Here is a 22,218-nt window from a genome sequence, read left to right as displayed (position 1 = left end):
CTTCAGGGCAAGAATATCTTGATTTACCACTTCTGAGGTTCCGCTTGCTATGAAATATATGTAGCCCGGATCTTGTCTACTCTATTCCTGACCTCTTGTATTCTTATTCACATACTTGGCAAGCCTGGTTGCCTACTGTGAAATATAAAAAGAACTTTTGTCAATTTATCGAACTTCGATAAGAAAACAATCCACAACTTTCTGTCTCAATAAACCACTGTTCTTTCTGAAAGTTGTTTTTTTATATTTACTATGGATTGCTTGAAGCTAACTTTCTTCCAACACCTAGAACTATGTATATGATGGGTTTCTTTCAGTCTCTGTCAACCAAATCTATTCGCAAAGTTTTGGTTGACTTGAGGGTATATTAGAAGACACTTGCCACACAGTGGGACTGAACCCAGAACCATGTGGTTAGGAAACAAGCTTCTTACCATACAACCACACCTGCACATACATACTGTTATACTTTCAAATCATTTGGAAAATATTAAAATTATTTGTAATTATATCTCAGTTTAAATAAATATTGGATTCATTCCAATGAAAGACAAAATTACAGAAGTAATCTTCTGAGGAAAATAAAATTCAACAAAAAACCGAAAGTTGTTTTCTAAATCTAACAACTGAAACCAAATCTCTCTCCCCCACCTTTCAACATTATTCTATCAGTAAAACATTTATCAAATATTTTAACTACCATTAGAGCTTTCAAATTACAAATCTAGCTAATTTAAAAAAATAATTTTTGTAATCAAAGACAAATATAAAATTTATCCTCATAACCATATCTCAAAAAAATAAAAATAGATAAAAAAAAAAAAAATGACTGTCAAAAATAATTATTTTAATGTTATATATAACACACACAAATGTGTGTGTGTGTGTGTATATATATGTATATATACACACACACACATATATATATATATACACGCACACACACACACACATATATATATATATATACACACGCGCGTGTACACACACACACACACACACACACACACACACACATAGACTGAAGACATTGAAATTAATGAACAATAATAAGCCATGCAAAATATTTTATTGGAGAGCTAATTGTCAGGAATGCAAAGTAACAAAAATCGTAATTCCAAAAAAGCAATAAGATATGAGAATTATTATACAAGACAGGTAAAAATAATAATAAAAAAATGACTTTAATGCTTAATTACTTCTAAATAAGTACTAACATATATCATAATGCTTAATGTTTTTAGAAATGCATTTTAATAAATATTGTTGAGCATAAATTAAAAAATCTTATTTAGACACTTTTAAGTAATTTTACTAAATATATTTTAGTATTACTGGTAAAGAAGTAAAGAATTGACCTACCAAGTAAATAATAATAATAATAATAATAATAATAATAATAATAATAATAATAATAATAATAATAATGAAATTATTGTATACAGTGCTCAGGTGCACTACAACTTGTCAAAAGTGTGCATAAAGCATATGCAGAATTGTACAGATGTCTGGAAAGTGAACAGTGTATGAGTCAGATACATGCTTGCGTGTGTATGGAGGGGAGAAAATCAGGTGTAGTGTTGGTGAATCTCAGGAAGCATGGAAGTTTTGAAGGATGCAGTGTTCCGACAACTAACAACTGATGCTGGCAGTTTGTTCCATACTTCAGCAACTCTTAGCATGAAAAAGTGTTTCCGAAAGTCATGGGAGCTGTGCTGTTTTCTGACTTTGTAAACATGTCCACAGGTGTTAGACAGGTGTTAGACAGGTGTTAGACAGGTGTTAGACAGGTGGAGTTTGAAAAGGTGCTCAGAGTTATTGTTAGTAAGATGGTTAATAATTTTATGGGTGTCTGCCATGGTACTCTACTGTAAATTATTCAAGTGTATCTAAGACCAAAAGCAAATTGGAGGATATTCATTCCTTAATTCTTTAATCCTTTTACTTGTCTCAGTGATTTGGTTGTGGCCATGCTGGATCACTGCCTGGAAGAGTTTATTTTTAGTCGAACAAATCAACCCTAGGACTTATTTCTTAAGCCTAGTACTTATTCTATCGGTCTCGTTTGCTGAACTGCTAAGTTACAGGGACATAAACATACCAACACTGTTTGTCAAGGAGTAATGGGGGAACAAATAATGGGGGGGGGGCACAAACACAGGCAAAAAAGACACACACACACACACACATGACTCATCAATGCAAGTGAAATCACAGTCATGACTGTTGTTTGTTTCATGTAAATGACACTCATGAAATTGTAATTGTAGCTCTTGCTGGTAGCATGATCTTTGAATGTTGGGCCTCACAGAGGCGAGAGACGAAGTGATGAAGCATGATCTTTGAATGTTGAGCCTCACAGAGATGATGACAAGGACGGAGACCTTGGTAATATGCTGTGTTTAAGAAGACTCATCAAGCCAAGCGAAACTGTAGTCGTGGCCATTACTGGTGTCATGTAAATGGCACCTGTGCTGGTGGTACATAAAAAGCACCCATTACACTCTCGGAGTGATTGGCATTAGGAAGGGCATCCAACTGTAGAAACCATACCAGATCAGACTGGAACCTGGTGCAGCTCTCCAGCTTACTAGTTCCACTCAAACCGTCTAACCCATGCCGGCATAGAAAATGGACATTAAATGATGATGATGATGATATATATGATGGGCAGCAAGCTGGCAGAATTGTTAGCACTCTGGGTGAAATGCTAAGCGGTATTTTGTCTGCCATAATGTTCTGAGTTCAAATTCTGTCAAGGTTGACTTTACCTTTCATCCTTTTGGGGTCGATAAATTAAGTACCAGTTACGGGGTTGATATAATCAACTGAATCCCTTTGTCTGTCCTTGTTTGTCCCCTATATGTTTAGCCCTCTGTGGGCACTAAAGAAATAGATATATATGTTGGGTTTCAGTCAGTTTTCGCCTCCCAAATCCACTCACAAGGTTGCGGTTGGCCTGAGGCTTAGTAAAACACACTTGCTCAAGGTGTCACACAGTGGGACTGAACCCGGAACCATATGGTTAGGAAGCAAGCTTAACTGTTTATACTATCTCATTTAAGACAATAATTAATCAGTGTATGAGTGTATGTGAGTGTATATGTGTGTGTGTGTGTGTGTGTGTAAAAGATAGAAAAAAAACAAATTGTATAAAAGAACTTACCTTGGTCCACTATTTATAAAGTAATATATGACCAGCTTGGATATTGTAAATTTAAAGACAGCATCTTGATGTTTGTCTTATATATCACCACAGTTAAGGACTGAGGTTAGAAAGCTGGTATGTGCAAGTTGCAGGGGGGTACCCAATCAGTTTACTTCTTCCTTTAAATACTTTAGATTGTTGTTGGGATAAAATGCATCTACAATAAAGAAAAACAAATATAAAATAATGAGGTTATCAATACAAAATTTTAGCTAAAATACAATAAATTAGATATTTTTAATTACTATTGAATTTTTGTATTTGCTTTGGAAAATTCTTGATGTGAAACTGGAAAGGTCATTATGCTAATAATAAACACACCCTGATTCTCTTTCACTTCTTTTATTATTAGTCAACTAGCTGGTTAATTAGTGTGTGTGTGTGTGTCTTTATTTAGTAAAGAGTGGCTATAAGAGGAATCCAGGTGTGCAGATATGGGTTAGATATAGAAAATATACATAAATGTATACATGTAAACAGAGAAAAAGCAGAGACTTACAATTTTCAGATGATGAATATTCATATATATAAATGTATAGATATTCATATATTAACAAAACAAATTTACACAGAGTACAAGAACACAGAAACATAAAGGGGAGAAAGTATGATGTTACAAGCCTGATAGCTGTTTCTGGGGGCTCAGAGTTACTTCATAATGTTAGCAGATGTAGTTCACAAAAATATGCAACCAGTAGTGGAAGCATATAAACATCGGATAAATGCAGCCTCCATCTTCAGGGTGGAGAGATAAATATACCTTTCTAACCCATACCTGGAAGCCAATTTGAAAATCTCTATTTCAATTGTTCTCTACCTTTTTAATAGCTGGGCTGGATCCAAAACCTGAATATTTTTAGGGGGCTGCATAAAAAAAAGTAACACACAAGTCAATTAAAGAAAAATGTATTGTATTTATGGAGGGAAGACCATCAAGGGCCACTGGAAGCATGCTGGGATCTGTGGTTGAGAACCATTGCTCTATGTTGCTGCCTGACTTGTTAGAAATAGTTCCTAAAACTATGTCTGAATATAAGATTGGACAGTCATGGATAGAAGTCTTTGATTATAGATGTGCTTGATCAGAACTGACCTGGGGCTAAACAACAACAACAAAACATTTCTTATAAACTTTTCCTAATGATCAACTTAGACACTAATTGAGAAACAACAAACGATCAATCATAATCAGTTAATGAGTCATATGGAAGAGAGTTCATTTATTTTTCAACCACAAAATTACAGCCAATTACAATCTAGACAGAGCAGCTAATGAAACATTTATGACTCAGGGTCTGTGACGAAGACCAAAACTGGCAGTAGGGCATCAAGGAAGGGATGAAGAGGTATGTGTGAAATAAATAATCACTACCATCAAATCCTTAAATATAAAGGTTTATGACTTAGGTAGAAGGCCAGTAATTTTGAGGGGAAGGGTAAAGTGATATCACAGACCCCAATACTTAACCGGAACTTTACTTTATCAACCCTAAAAGAATGAAGGGCAAATATGACCTTGGCGTGATTTGAACTTGGCACTTAAAGCACCAGAACAAATCTTTTTGATGCTCTACTGATTCTGCCAGTTCAAGAGAATGAATGTTTAAGAAATGAAGTTCAGGCAAAAACAAATTATCATGAAAATTGATTATGTTCTTTAAGCTAATATCTTGAAATGAGATATCAAGTTTTTATTGTGTTATAGGGAAACATTCCCTCTTTATAGATCAAACGCAAAGTTTATGCTGACAAACATCTAAATTATTTTACAAAATTGATTTTGCAATAGCAAGAATTTGTTTCCTTAATTTTGCTGAAGGACAGTATCAATACAAGTAATCTGTAACAACTATTTGTGATATTAACATTATACAATGCCGATGGTACTAGTTTCGTGAAAGTATAGTTTTTGTGGTACTAATTTTGTGAAAGACAAGTATGGTGCAAACATGGCTGTATGGTTAAGAAGTTCACTTGCTAACTGCATGGTTTCAGGTTCAGTTCCAATGTGTGGTAACTTAGTCAGGCATCATCACCTTCTAGGTGCAGGAGAGGCTGTGTGGTAAGAAGCTTGCTTTCGAACCACATGGTTCTGGGTTCAGTCCCATTGCATGACACCTTGGGCAAGTATCTTCTACTATAGCCTCAGGCTGACCAAAGCCTTGTGAGTGGATTTGGTAGATGGAAACTGAAAGAAGACTGTTGTATATATATATATGTATGTATGTATGTATGTATGTATGTATGTATGTATGTATGTATGCATGTATGTATGTATTTGTGTGTCTGTGTTTGTCTCCCCACCATCACTTGACAATCGATGTTGGTGTGTTTATGTCCCCGTAACTTGGTTCGGCAAAAATGACTGATAGAATAAGTACTAGGTTTACAAAGAATAAGTCCTGGCATCAATTTGTTCGATGTGCAGATGAATGTTCCAGCATGGCGTCTAGAACTATGCGTCACTACAGATCCATTCAGCCTGAAGAATTGGAAAAACCAGGCAAGAAAATGAGAAACAAAAGCAATGAAGACCAGTAAAAGGAACAACAAACTCCAGATTGCAGAGCACCATCAGTTAAAACACTGGAAATGGCAGAAGAAATTGCTTTGTAACCAATCTCATAGGTAAGCAAGCAAACACCTGGTGCCTTAACAATCAGTACTAACACTTCATCTTCATGTGATGAAGGAGAAATAATGGTTGCTCAGGAAACAGTTCAAGCACAAAGAGGTAAAAAAGAAAAAGAAAATCTAAGCAAAAATAAATAAAGCTTACATAAAATTTATTAAAGGAAGAACAACTTCCACAAAACAATAAATATGTCCCTTTTCAGAAACATAAAAACAAAGATGAGGACGAACAAAGAATGAATATTCGCTGTCCTTTGAAAATAAAATAGACAACTTATAGATAAAAATCACACATCTGTGGTAGCATGAATATTGTGATGAAGTAAAAATAGCACAGGTGCAGCTAGGTTTGGAATAAAGGAAACGAGAAACAATGTTTATGAATAAGGTATCATAACAAACTAAAACAGTCCTATTCAAAAAATGGTGGTGTTTTCTTTTTTTTTTAAGATTAACAGATTAAAAAAAGAAATGTTAATCAATGTTTTTGTGTGCTCAAGACAACAATACAAACAATGGCAAGTAGGCAGTGATGTAATGGCTTCTACTAATCTGACCTAGCAAGTAATTTTTCATGTTTATTTCCTTTTAATTATGTTTTATTTTAATTATTGTGTATTTTATTGTGCTTTTTTCACTGTTACCTTTGTCTAACTTATTTGTCTCTACTCCACATATTTTCATTTGTAAACACTTGAGTTAATGGTGCTTTGCATTTTCTGTATCTCTTTGAGCCCCTATGACTAGTGAAGATTATTATTATTATTATTAAAGCAGTGAGCTGGCAGAATTATTTGGACGTTGGGCAAAATGCTTAGCAGCATTTCGTTCGTCCTTATGTTCAAATTCCACAGAGGTCAACTTTGCCTTTCATTCTTTCAGGGTTGATAAAATAAGTACCAGTTGAACACTGGGGTTGATGTAATCAACTTATTCCTCCCACAAAATTAGTAGCTTTGTGCCAAAATGTGAAACCGCCCTTTATCCTTTTGGTGTTGATAAAAAACAATTACCAGTGAAGCACTGGGGTCAAAGTAATCGACTAATCCCCTCTTACAAATTTCAGGCCTTGCGCTTATAGTGAATCCCCCATTCCAAGATCAGTAAACTCAACAAGTTTGATTGTTGCAAGTCACGATTTGCCTACCCAAGTGAAACTGAGTTCTGGAACTGACGTTAATTCACCCCTCCCAACCCCACTAGCCCAATTAACCAAACAACATAACTTCTTCCTGCACCATGCTTGTCTCTCCCCCACCATTCCTGCAGCTCCTCCCCCCTTTGCATGCTTGTGAACTCCCTGCTCACACACTCTTTGCGATCCTCTACCTCTCCACTAACACTGACCTCCTTGCACCTTGAGAACACGCCCTGGCACATTCATTGCCAACATCTGTCCTGCTTCTTCTCTGTCTCTCTCCCTCTGACTGAGGCAACCTCCACAACAAGACACCTATTTCTGTCCCTTTATCATAGTTTAACCTCATATCACCTGGAACAAAACCACCCCACTCAATACCACTTCCACTCTCAGTTGAGATCTTTGTCTTGCAATGCATTTGGTGACCCTGTCAGTGCTGGTGCCACATAAATGGTACCCATTACACTCTGTAAAGCGGTTGGCATTAGGGAGGGCATCCAACTGTAGAAGCCATGCCAAAGCAGACAGTAGAGCTAGCGTGCAGTCTTCTGGTTTAGCAGTTCCTGTCAAACCATCCAACCCATGCCAGTATGGAAGACAGAAGTTAACCCTTTAGCATTTAAACCAGCCATATACAGCCCCAAATATTCTACCCACTTAATGTTCAATTGGCCAAACCTGGTTCTGCACACCTACTCTACAATATCATTCTAAAACCAAATAATCATATCATCAAACACTTGAAGCTACAAGATAATTTATAATTAATTCAAAACAATGTGAATAAATAAGCATTTGAAAGAGTAATATTAATGCTAATGGTTTAAATGATGATGATGGTATGTATGATCTATTTATGTCTGTGTTATATACCCATACATGTATATACCCAAATACATATTTTGCAATAACTTACTCTAATGACAAAACAACAAACATTCTTACCCAATTGTTGACTGGTTTCCTTAATGAGTTTTATAAATAATACACAATGCTTGTTTCATAAGTTACCACAAACAAGTTCTCTATCAAACTGCGTATGTTAAACACAATTAAAACAAAAATCAGTTTATGAGATCATTGTGAGATAAAGAACTGTACTTAAAAGCAAAGTGCTCTTCAGTTGATCTTAACTTAGTCGTTAGTCTCCTCCTTACACCATCTGTTATTATCTCCTATCTTCTACTTATGTTGTTTTTAGAATCTATTTATCAACGACAGTTCTTCAGTTGCACATGTGCTTTTGTTTTGAATACATTGATTTGTGGGGGATTGTTTATTAAATATCATAAAGATTCCAACATTTCGTTTAATTCTGTAGAAGAAAAAAAAAAAAAAAAAACGAAAGGGAAAGGAAAAAAAATAAAAAGTTCACTCATTTGATTCAGAATGATGTCTGTCTATGGTTTCCAAGAGATGAATTATTAGTGAACATACTACTTTCATCTTTTCTAGCAATTTACCTCTATCTCTCCTCTTTCATCTCATTCTGCTCTCTCTCCCTGTAATCTCTTACATTCTCTATCCCTCCCCCTTCACCACTTGTGCTTTTTCTGTCTTTCACTCTTTATATCTCTCCTTTTTTTTCTTCTCTCTCTCTCTCTCTCTCTCTCTCTTTACCTTCTCTATCACTCATCCTTCATCCCTTATGCTTTCTATCTCTGCCTGCTTTGTTTCTCTCATTCTCCTCTACTTCATATCTCTCCCTGTCTTTCACCCTTCATCTCCCTCTCTTTCTCTCTCTCACTACCTCTATTCTCCTCCTTCACCACTTGTGCTCTCTGTCTCTTCCCTCTCTCATTTCTCTCTCTCTCTCTTCCACTTCATGTCTCTATCTTTCGCCATCTCTCACTCTCTCTCATCAAAGAAAGACCCAACCCCACCACCAACAACAAATTCATTTCTTTATAACTTTGATATTTACTTTTATTACCACCTTCTTTCACATTAATAAGAAAACTTCTCCATTTCTCCTGGCAAACCTTGATCTTCAGGTCATCACAGCTTATACTGTCACCTACTCCATGGAATCTAGCACAACTGTATTTCTGATTATTCATCAACTAGAAAAAGGGAGAGAGAAAAAGAAGGAGAGAGAGATAGAGACCCTACTCCAGCTATTTGCACTGGCTACACTGCATTAACAGCAACCTTCGTCCATTGATCTTAAGTCTCACTCACCTTCACACTTTGTTTTATTTCAAATCGGTCTTTCAAATATGAAACACCATATAGGCATGTTTGCATCCATTCTCTCTCCCTCTCTTTCTCCCTATAAGCAATAAATAATTTATTGGTAATGAGATACTTTCACTGAACTTCTGCAATTCAAACAACACACACACACACACACACCACCTAATGGTTAGGGTATTGCACTCACAATTGCTAGATCATGAGTTTGATTCCTGGCCTGGGCAGGGCATTATGTTCTCGAGCAAAACACATCATTTCACACTGCTCCAGTCCACTCAGCTGTAAAAGGGTCACCCTTTGACAGAATAGTCTTCCGGTCAGGGGGAATGTTGGTCTGCTTACCTCACCAGTGAGGTGGCATCATTTGAAAGCTAAAACGATGTGAAATGTATTGTGGCCAGCGATGTATAACATCCAATATTCTGGTTGCTACTGTGAGGCACACACACACACGCTCACACATTATGTGCTTGTGTGTATATTATATATATATATGTATATGTAAATATGCATGTACGTGTGCATACAATTAATACAATATTATAAATTAAGAACCTTTTATGGACAAAGTGTTACCAAACACTTTTGTATGTATAATTAGTCTTCTCAAACAGAAGAAATCCTCAGATACTCATCAGACTTAGTTGGCTGGAAGAATATAACCTGGGTTCTTTTGCACTGAAGGTACAAAAAGAAGACATTTGACCGAAAAACCAAAGGACCTTTGACAGTAGTAGTAGTAAAATAACAAAATATTTGACACCGACATGCAAAAATATACAACACAAATGCTTCCAGAGTTATGTCCCTTGGATTTAATTGGCTAATTACCCACAGAGCTGTTAGCTGACACTAGCTACAGATGGTTCTAAAATTATAATTCTGTATCAATTAATATACCCACTGTATTACCTTCTGTTGAGTGGGCTCATTTTTCTGACTTCTGAACCTTCTCCAAACTTGTATGTGTGTGCATATTTATAAACATACACACACAAACTTAGAACCACCACCACTGCCACCATTCATCACCACTCACCCTCTAATAGTTTTCATGTTACCCATAAAGAAAACTTAAGTATAAACATAAAAACAAATACATCCATGGTAATTAAAAGCTCAATTAGCAAACAAGTCATGAAACTGTGATGTATTATGACATTGGAGAAAATCTAAGACCAACTTGCTAAAATCAACTAAAAATGTCTTTATGAGTAAATCATAAATGTCTTTAGGAGTAAAGCATAAATTACACATATAACTCAGACAGTGTGTTCAACAGTTATTTCATTAATATACATATTCTTAACACATAAAGCATGACAGCCCATGATCGTGGCCCAGATAAATGCATTTAATTTATGGGCGTTTGTTGGGGTCTAATGTCACTCAAATGCTCCAATACCCCCCAGAATGCAAGAGGACTAATAGTTCAACTAATGACTTTTCAGATGATGTAAAACTTGCCGCCATTATATACTAAGAAGATATTTTAACCATTTTTTGTTTTTTATGTGTGCATGGTAGTCTCATTTTCATAAAAGGTGCTCAGCAGTCCATGCTATGTAAGTGCAAATCCCAGCACTTTATGGGTTAAACGTATTATTATTTTTCATATTTGCAGACAACCAAATACAATTGTTTTTACACTATCAACCTGCTGGTTATGAAAATATGCATATATGTATGCATATTGAATACTCTGCAGGACAAGAAACAAAAACCTGCTGAAAGGTGGATGGACTCATTGAAGTCGAGTCATTCAACAGCTGGGAGTAAGAGACCCCTAATCTTTGTTTGGACATTTCTTTAACAGAACGAAAACAGTGATGTAACATTTTGGTTTCCATTCAATGATGTTGACTAAATCTTCTTTGAGACAAATGCATACATTGTGTAGTGTGAAGAATTGGTCCTGTATAAAGCCTTTCCTCTCTTTTAAAAAAGTTTCAACTTCGGGCCTCACTTGATTCATTTTACATTTCTATTTTGTGTTGCATACTGTAGATGGCTGTAGCTGAAAAAGACAAAACACTCAATGAAAAATTCTTGGATTGAATGAAGGCATGTGTCAGCATGGGTGGTAAGCTCTCTGAACGTCTGCTGCAAGAGGCACCCATCACTGCCACATTTATGCAAAAGTAAGTTGGTCAGTCAGTCTAGCAGAACTGAAAATCCACATCCATGTTGCTCATGCTTAAGAGAACAATCAGGCAGTTGCATTGCTTGAGATGGAATTGTAGTCATCACACAAACATGTGTGTGTGAATCTCCATGTACATATGCATGTATCTTTACGCTTTTCTGAGTTTTAAACTAATATTCATTTAATCTTTATAGAAAACATTACAGATTCTAGTATTTGTTTCTAACAGTAAAGTTTTAATCTAGTTACCCACAGTAATCACAGTGACTCTCAGTTAGTTTGTGTCTTTTGAAATATCCAAACACTCTTGACTCCTCCTTCAATCTCTTCTAATATCTAAACTAAGAAAGTAATCTTTCCAATTCGTTGTTTATAACTGATAACTGAAGTGTCTTGGCTTTTACCAGACACCTATTAAAATTCTTTAAATAGCACTTTTCTTACTTTGCCAATTATAAAGATTCTTTCTCTTAAATTAAAATTTATTTTCACTGTAATTAACTCACATTTTGCTAATCTTAAATTTGACAACTTACAATATATGTTCCTATCAAACTCTTGTTTGTTCTGCTCACTCTACTTTCTTCAACAAATGCTGTTTAATATTTAATCAAGCCACAATACACAACATTTCTACAGTGTGATTTATCAGTAACCCAGAGGTTAACTAGCAAGCATTAACCAGTCATCTGTCTGTTTTTCTCACTGATTTACCACTCCAGAACTATCGTTTTCTTATATGTGTAAACCTCGGTATTCAACTATCTCCGTTACTTACATTCAGTGATCAACTAATCATTCATTACTCCAAGATTCAGGTTTCCCTTCTTCAGATAGCAATGAACGTTGGAATAAGTACAACTAGCATGTATCGAAATAGGATATTGGTATTATCTATTCACCATTACATGTGTTTCATTTGACAATAGGAGTTACAGACTTGTACATGTAGGAAAAACATGTAAGATATCTCCTATTAGAAATTCTTCAGATAGGAAATAAAATAACAATATTATTGAATTCACTGTCAGAAGAATTTCTTATAGGAGATGTCTTACATGCTTTTCCTACATGTACAGTTCTGTAACTCCTATGAGCAAATGGAACATGTGTAACGGTGAATAAATAATACTAAAAACATTTTTGTATATTCTGTTTTGAAATGTAATTTCTCTGTGAAAATTAGTTTCCAGTATTTTTCAAATCTTATGCATGTCTCATGCAAACATAACATCTACATACAATTTTGGAGATGTGCTTCATAAGGAACACAAACATACATATATATTAATATTTAGCAGAAGTAACAGAGTAACTCAAGGTCAGAGAATTTCATGTGTTGGCACTTAGTTTGATAAGTACCAACACATGAAACTCTTGGACATTGAGTCGCTCTGCTACTTCTGCTAAATATAATAAAAACATACATATACTCATATTTTGATTCTATTTTTCCTGTTTGCATCAATGTACCTATATATATATATAGAATATATATACATATATAGAATGTAGTGGGTGCTTTTACATGCCACCGGCACAGGAGCCAGTCAGGCACACCTCGTATTGATCATGTTCGGATAGTACTTTTTACATGCCACTGGCATGGGAGCCAGTCAGGGGGTACTGGCATCAGCCACATTCGGATGGTGCCTTTTATGCACCACCAGCATGGGAGCCAGTTGTCACCAAAGTAAATGACTGTTCACTAAAGAAATGATAGAAAAGAAAAAAGTTTAAAAACAAAAGATTTCATGTTAGTGGAATATTTACCAATGGTTCTCCAAGATAGATCTGGGGTCTATGGGTGAGCTGACATGTCTCTAGACACAGAGGTGGGAAAATATATTCAACTACTTCAAAGTACTTCTTAATCTGGTAAAGTAGGAGATTATAGGAGATTATATATATACAGGGTGAGTCAAAAGTCGTCAAACATAGGAAAAATTTATTTTTTTTATAAGAAACAGTTAAATAAAAAAAAACTGTTTCTTACAAAAAAATAAATTGTTCTTATGTATGGCCACTTTTGAATCACCCTGTATATATATAGGGTGCAAACTGCATCAAATAACCAGCTGGAGGAGGAATTCTCCTGGGGTTAAAATGGTAATGTTGGTTCCTACAGCACAGCCATGTTGGAGCGGCGATAAACATTACTGCTTTCATCTCTTACAGAGATTTTCTATCCAGCTAATTTGCTTATATATTGAGTATCTTCCATAAAAGACTAGGGAGAATCTTCAATTACAGTGCTGGTCTCATATAGAACATTGAAGTAGGTGTGTCATCATATTACATTCAGAGCTGACAAGTGAGCTTCTAGATAAGCAGTCATCCTGTTAGAAATGGCAGCTAAATCTTTCTAAAACCACACCTTAATGTCCTTCCACCACAAAAAAAAAAAGGAAGAAACATGAAAAAGATAGCGTAGGATACACTATATCTGGGTAAAAGACAGGATGGTCATAGCTGGAATGCCTTTCATAGGTTTGCTCAATCAGAGTCAACTTATTGTTAAACATCAACAACACTAACAAACTGTTCTTTGTGGTAAAACTTGTTTTAACTTCAGACATTGAAATATAAAAAAAAAATTATTTTGTTTCAGAATAACAATTGTTCTTACTGTAATTGTCATTTCATTTAATTTAAACTAAATTTTTGAGGCATTTTTTGGAATTAGATTATTTTGTTAACATTATTTTGTGTTTAATCTTTCCTGGAAGTGATTTCTGCAACAATCATTGACAAATACATTGAAGAATTACAATTTTATCTTCAGGCTGTTGTATTATTCACAATATCAAAGAGTACATCAGTTTGATACTGAAATAAACTAGATTACTTTCCATATTGATCTATTTTTGGTATTTAGCATTAAACTATGGAAACTGCTTTGTATGGTTCAATTTTTTTTCCAGGTTTTCTTTCAGAATAAGTGTAACAGATTTCTGTTCCATTTGTTTGTGATAAATGAACAATGATATTTGAGGATATATTACTTGTTCTGTGTTGGTGTTGGTTTGGTTATTCTTTCTTTCTTTTACGTGTTTTAATCATTTGACTGCAGCTATGCTGGAGCACCACCTTTTAGTCGAATGAATTGACCCTGGGACTTATTCTTTATAAGCCTAGTACTTATTCTATTGGTCTCTTTTTCTGAACCGCTAGGTTACAGGGATGTAAACACACCAACATCAGTTGTCAAGTGATGGTGGTGGACAAACAGGCACACAAATACATACATACACTCACATATACACATACACATGTATATATACAACAGGCTTCTTTCAGTTTCTATCTACCAAATCCACTCACAAGGCTTTGGTCGGCCCAAGGCTATAGTAGAAGACGCTTGCCCAAAGTGTCATGCAGTGGGACTGAACCTGAGACCACATGATTGCAAAGCAAGTTTGTTAACCATCCAGCCATGCCTGCCCTTATGAAAATCACAGAATTAAAGAGAGGAATTGTGTTGCCTGACAACAACCATTGCTGAAAGACAAGTCTTATCATTATTTTTTACTTGTTTCAGTTGTTGTCTTGTGGCCATGCTGGGGCACTGCCTTCATGGGTTTTCAGTGGAACAAATTGACTTGGTACTTATTTTTGAAAGCTGGATACTTACTCTATCAGTCTCCTTTGATAAACCGTTAAGTTATGGAAACATTGATAAACCTACACCAGTTGTCAAGTGCAGCAAATGGGGAAGGGGAGCAAACTCAAAGACACACATGTCCACACACGTACACACACTGGGCTCCTTCACTGTTCCCATCAACTAAATTCTCATAAGGCATTGGTAAGCCTGGAGCTATAGTAGAAGACATTTGCTCAAGATACCGTATAGTGGGACTGAACTCAAAACCACTTGGTTGTAAAATGAGCTTCTTAACCACACAGTCTTACCTGTGATTATGTGAATGAACTTTGAGGATATTAATGGAGATATTTACACCTCTTCCCACTGCATATTTCAATCATCCTGCTTTTCATTATTTATTCATTATGATGATGATAGAAGCATTTTCTGTTTTTATTTCCCATCCATTATTTTAATAATGTTAACTCTTAGCATGTTTTCAAAATCAATATATGTTTTTCATTTTTCCTATGTAAATATCTCTAATAAAATGCTTCATTATAATTTCGAATTATTTTGTTTCTGTTTTAAAATCAAACTTTATTTGACAAGATGAAATTAAATATATTTGTCATGGCTCAGAATCTATTTTACAAAGTATTTCTCCGCCAATCTTTCCCTGCTGGCTCTCTCTATCTTTCTCAATAACTGGTTGAAAATTTTGCCTTTAGATACTGTCTAGCACAGCTATAAACTAAAAACAAAATTATTGTTAAATATTTAATCTATGGCCAATCTCAAAATAGATTCAGTCAGTATTTTTAAAGGCTGAGAGTTGATTTAAAAGTCTTTTATGCAGTTAGTTCACAAAAACACAAGACCATCTGTATTAATGTTCTAAGAATTAAGTTTCAATACCAACACAAAACAATCCTTTGCTCCAATCTTAACAACAGATAAAAGAAAAAAAGAAATATTTGACAGTAAATTACAAAATTTGAAGTGAGAGAATAATGCAAATTTTAAAAGCTTAAAATTGTGAATAACTTTGTGGCGAGGGAACAATTTAATTTTGTTAGATCACTGTAGTTAATAAGCAACAGATTATTGTAATAAGTAAAGGGGAAATGTTTGGGGCATACTAATCTGAGTTCTAATTAGATATCTCCTTCTAAAACACTCTAAAAGTAGAGTTAATAAAGGTTGTTTTCTTTATCTGGTGTATTTCTGTGAAAGAGAAGAACAATTTCTACAGAACAATAAAATTATAAGAGTTGTTGTTGTTATGTAGTGCAAGGTTGTTTATCACTAAGCATCCATGTAAAAAAAAAAAATAAATGAATGAATTGCCAAGGTTATTACTCAGAGATGCCATCGGCATGAATGACAACAGTTAAGTTAAAGTTAACATATGAAGTGAGTATGAAAAGATTAACAATTGTGTGGAAAGAAAAGACAACATTAGCTCATTGAGTAATCATTTCAATAAGTATGGGAGACAACTCCGGGTATGTCTCAGTCTTATGTGACTTCCTCAGCCAATCAAAGACATCACTCTACTACCAAAGAAGTGATTATAAAATTACAAAGTAGATGTTCAATATTGTACAAGTAGCTCTTTCAACAAGAATGATGAAATATAATAAGACTAAATAATGTCTGTCGTACTTGCTGAAATGATTAAAATATTAGTCACTAAAGTAAATGCTGTCTTTTCTTTGCTGCATAACTATTTTTAATAATATTTTTGATGCTCACTGTATTTAGTAAATTGGCATTAGCTTAACTATTTCTGTGAAGTTATTTTTACAACAGCGTTGGATGAAAAACAATATTTAAAGAAAACAAAGTTGAATATAGTTTATAGGAAACTAGTTTTAAAATGTCTAATTCATATTAATACAAAAGTTAAGAAATTTGTTTCTTTTCATAAGGCAATATGATATGAAACTTTCCAAACAGATTTTAGTTTTTCCCTTTGAGGTTTGTCTTTTCTCTCTCTCTCTGTGTCTCAGATAAGAATCATAAAACCAAACACATTTTTACTGGCTCTGTTTTATCATAATATTATAAAGTTACATAACATGAATGACTTAAACGGACGACCAAGATTGTTGCAGTATTTTCTGCTTTCTGTATTGAATTAAAACCGAAAAGAAAAAAAAAAAGAAAAAAACCTCAAAAACAAAAAAAAACTTTTGTATTCTTTGTGTTGTATCAATAATTTCATCAAAGCCAAATCTATTTCAGAGAACAATTTTTGTTGAGGTTTGTATTGTATGAAGTTAGTGATTGACTATCATATGCAATAGTGTAAAAAGGATCTCAATAAAGGCAAATGATTTAGCATCTATTTCATGATAGACATAACTCATAATCTGAGCTCTATGTTTGCATTAAATATAATAGAATAAAGAACTGGCAGCCACAGACTGAAATAGTCAAAGGGCATGTAGAAATGATCTAACCATTGTACATGGTTGTAGATGTGAGATTAATTTTTTTATATGCCTGATGAACAAATGTGTAATTGCTAATACCTTTGCAATATATAACAAAGCAAACAGTTTTACATCTGTTTGGCTTCAACATATATGTCTAAATGTCAATAACTTCCCAAAGAAGGATTATCCTCTTTTATTTGACATCATCACTATAACAGCTTCTATCTATTCCATTCAGATGTGCAATTGTGTTTCATGTCTGTGTGTTGGTTTGGTCATTAGCAAGAACTCAACGCTGTACATTTACTGCAAGTAGTAGGTACACAGACTACAGTGGGTCTCTGATAGATTGACAATGAATTAGGGTTTTAGAAGCACCAAGTAATACAGGAGCAATACTGTAGACAGTTTTGCCTAAACTAGGGAGCCAAATGGCTTTCCTTGTATTTTTTTGTATTTTCACAACTGCATATTGGATACCATTCCTAAAACCAACAACTTTACAGAGTGTTCTGGGTGGCTTCCAATAACACAACACATGTTGGCATGGAAAGCAGACATAAGATGATGATAATACAACACCACAAATTGTTTCTTCATCTCTGAGTTCATTATCACGAGAAAAAAATGAGAGGTTAGTGGTTCATATCCAGTTACCTGCAGCTCGTTTTGCTGGAAAAGGCACTTAAAGCTCACTCAAGAACAAAGTCCATCAAACTGCCACTTGGTGTAATTCACATCTTCAACATTTTAAACAATTATGAAATGGTAAGGTGCAAGTCTTTCACCATGAAGTATGACTGGATATCTCTCAAATTCATTATTGTTGCCAACACAAGTACAAATATAGGAATTGGTATTAATGTACAAGAACTAATGCAATAGCATTAATGAATGGATTTGGAACTTCAGAGAAAACTTCGGATATCTTGAATTGCTGTCCTGTGTTTACACAGTTAATTGTTTGTGGAAAAGTTGCTCAACCAGACAAAGTTCTGTCAGATGTGCTACAAATTTTCTCTGTGCCAAACTTCTCTGACCAATTATGAATTCTATAATCATTAGAGATGATCTGCCAAAAGAACGGAGAAAGAAAAGAAAGGAATCTGTAACTTTCCAGAAAATCTGGAGAGGATTATCACCGATGTGCTACATAGGTGAATACCTCTTTAATCGAGAACTTCTCACAACAATGGAGAAATAAATTTTAAGTTTTTCAGTCTGGCTTCAGACCAAATAGAAATACTACAGAACAAATGTCATTAACAATATTGGTGTGAGCATTTCTGTCTTCTTATCTTGACACTATGCAATATTTGTAAAGCAGTGTCGTTTGTTTCCTTTCTTGTGTGTAAACATGTCCAGCTGTGGGGAAACATGATCTTACTTAGAAACAGGTAATTACTGGTAACAGGAAGGGTGTCCGGTTGGAGAACATTTGCTTCGACAAACTCCTCCTGACCCATGCAAGTATGAGAAAGTGGACTTAAAAAGAACAACGATGAAAAAGACGATAAGGATGATGAAAATGCTGTGACATCTGCCAGTCAAGAAAATGCAAAATTCTGTGAACTTTTCTGAGTTATAACTCATAGCTGTGGGTATCAACATCTGTGATACTTACAAGTGATTCCTTAGCTTGTAGTATAAGTTCAATTCCTACCAGATAAAGCTCCTCACAATAGAGCAGTGATCTATGCAAGAAATCAATATTACACTTTTCAAAAAATTTATTTTATGGCTTTTAAGTTAATGCATTGTTTTATATCCTTTAACTATTTTGATACCAACCTGTCTGAGACAGATCCTAGTTCTACATTACAAATTTCCTGTTTTAAAGTGATCTAAATTGAAACCTTTCATTAAAATTTCATGCAAATTTATATTCCAAACACCAGCTTAATTACGACTAGGCTATCTTAATAAATTCTTCTACTATATATAGCCCTGGTCCAACCAAAGCCTTGCGAATGCATTTGGTAGATAGAATCTGAAAGAAGTCCATTTAACACACACACACACACACACACACACACACACACATAGACGCATAAATAATGATAATGAAATTTAGAGAATATTTAATAGAAGATCTGTGGGTGCAAATATATTGAATTGTAAATATTAAAGGCCACCATACTAAAAGAAACAGTAATTTCATACATTTTTATAAAGGCAAACAATCACCAAAGTATTTGAAGATAATTATTACAGTATTAATGAAGAGTATTGCAACAGCACAAAGAGCAACAAAACTGATCATAAATGATATTTATATTTTGTAATGTAATACTAAAAAATAACAGAATAAGAAAGTTGATATGATCTAAATCTACAGATTATACAAGATATATAACTGGCATTCAGTATTTATTGAAACATGAAGTAGTAAAATAAATTTTATATTTATGATGGTACATGCTTTCTTTTTTTTTTTAAAGAAATGCCTTAAGTATTGTTATAAATCAATTAAACCATGATAAATATAAATCTCCAGTTTGGTAGCTAACACGTTAGCAAATAAATACAGTAAAATTATTTTACAATTTACAGTAGAGGGGAAGCATGATATGTGCAGACATGACAGCCCATATAGAATGTATTCAAAACAGTATAGTTTTTAACCAAATTCAATTTTCTCAAGCAATCTAAATTTAATTCCAAATTCTTGTTGACCAACAGATGGAATAACACCCAAACCATTTGTTTGAAATATGCAGAAGTATTTCACAAAGTCTATAAGAAAAATTTCTTTCCAGAGACACCATTCATGCATGGGTCATTGCCAGTGCCACCTGACTGGCTCCCTGTGCCGGTGGAATGTAAGAAGCACCATCCAAACATGGTTGATGCCAGCCGCCCCACCCTGATTAGCTTCTGTGCTGGTAGCAAGTAAAAAGCACCATTCAAGTGTGGCTGATGTCAATGCCGCTTGACTGGTTACCATGCCAGTGGCACATAAAAAGCACCCACTACACTCTTGGAGTGGTTGGCATTAGGAAGGGAATCCAGCTGTGGAAACACTACCAGATCAGATTGGAGCCTGGTGTGGCCCCTGACTTGCCAGTCCACAGTCAAACTGTCCAACCCATGCCAGCATGGAAAATGGACGTTAAATGATGCTGATGATGATGAGAGTTTCTGCAGTGAAAGTCTTTACATGTTTGAGTGTGTACAAGCATGTTAAATATGATTGTACACGCCTAGACTTCAATCAATATTGCTCAGTGAACATCTAGTTAATTAATTACTAATTCCAGCTTGACAAAGCTTTGCACACACCAGCAAATTTACTGTATGCTGTTCAAAAATATAAGAATAGCTGTTCTTAGTGGGCTGTGAATAATGGATTTGGTGATGAAGTGTAGCAACATAGAAACGCATGTCCAGCATCCAGTGATGTCATTCCTAGCCCAGTGGTGTATTTTTCACATCACATTGTCTATAATGAGAATTTCTCTCCTGGAAACATTTTCTGCAGTGAAAGTCTTTTCATGCTCAAGTGTACATGAACATGTAATTTATAAGTGTATACATCTACACTTCAATCAATGCTGTTTGAAAGTGCTTCTAGCTATCATCATTATCCTCTTTCTATACTTCCATGGGTCAGGTGCAATTCTACAACCAGATGCCCTTGCTGTCACTGACCCTCAATTGTTTCCAAGCAAGCTGATATTTCCTCAAGACCTGACATTTTTCATAGAAGACAGGAAACAGACAATACTGATTGCATGATGGTGACACACATTTACAACTGTCATGGGATATCAAGACAAGATAACACAAACACACACATACACTGGGCTTCTTTCAGTTCCATCTATCAAATCCACTCTCAAGGTTGTGGTCAGCCTACGGTTATAGTAGAAGACACTCAGCCAAAGTGCCATGCAGTCAACTTAACCACATGGCTATTTTAACAAAAATAAATTTCATGTCATTTGAATTATGTAGCTATCATCTCTTAATTTGTTAATAATTAAGAAGACCAATAGATAATTTGAAATTTTAGCCAATTGACTGGTCAACTATCAGCTGATTTAAACTGATATAAAGAAATAGATTGTATTAATCATTTGGTTAGGTTTGTAAGATTAATTATAACTAACATTAATTGTTCTCACACTTTGATACAAAATTAGTTAATAATCATTAAAACTAATTATAGCAACATTTTACGAATACCATTTACTGGAAATTCTTTAAAAACAGTTTCTGTTCTATATAAGAAATATCCAGACTTTGTTTAGAAAGCACTTTCTTTAATCTTCTTCATTTCTCTTTAGTTTACTGGTAATATCTTTAAGGAAAGGCATGAATGCCACAGAATTATATTTACTCCTGTCCAAAGGTTCTTGACCATTTTTTAATCTCTGGCCTCCTTTTGGTTCCTATTTTACTTTGGTAGACTCTCATAGCCGTTTGATGTTTGAAAAATCCTGTTACATTTTTATGATTAAATATTATTAAGAATTCTTTTCTACTCTAGGCACAGGACCCGATATTTTTGGGGTGAGGAGCTAGTCGATTAGATCGATCCCAGTATGCAACTGGTACTTAATTTATCGACCCCGAAAGGATGAAAGGCAAAGTCAACCTTGGCGGAATTTGAACTCAGAATGTAACGGCAGACGAAATACCAATTTCTTTATTACCCACAAGGGGCTAAACACAGATGGGACAATACACACATGCGGGAACAATTAACACATGATAGAATGGAACAATGAAATTAAACAATGATGATGGGACGGCCACCCCAGCCCCACCCCGGGGCGGCCGCGTTATTTCAATTATTTCAACAGTTCTTAATAGTTCCTTTCACAGTCTTCGATAGTTCTTTTGAAAATTATCTCA

The 22,218-nt window shown here is 34.7% G+C and overlaps 1 protein-coding gene across 8 annotated transcripts in view; it reads right to left on the bottom strand.

Annotated features, from left to right (window-relative positions):
- LOC106884166 (protocadherin Fat 4) overlaps positions 1-22,218 on the bottom strand; it is a 693,587-nt gene that overhangs the window by 239,101 nt on the left and 432,268 nt on the right. For all 8 annotated transcript variants that reach the window (XM_052973410.1, XM_052973407.1, XM_052973404.1 and 5 more), the window contains one exon: positions 3,167-3,365. The gene's annotated coding sequence lies outside the window, so the exon portion shown is untranslated. The remainder of the gene's footprint in view (positions 1-3,166; positions 3,366-22,218) is intronic.

The sequence above is a fragment of the Octopus bimaculoides genome, chromosome 1, assembly GCF_001194135.2.
Source record: "Octopus bimaculoides isolate UCB-OBI-ISO-001 chromosome 1, ASM119413v2, whole genome shotgun sequence".
In the NCBI taxonomy this organism is placed as follows: Eukaryota; Metazoa; Mollusca; class Cephalopoda; order Octopoda; family Octopodidae; genus Octopus; species Octopus bimaculoides.
This window is presented reverse-complemented; position numbering and strand designations above follow the sequence as displayed.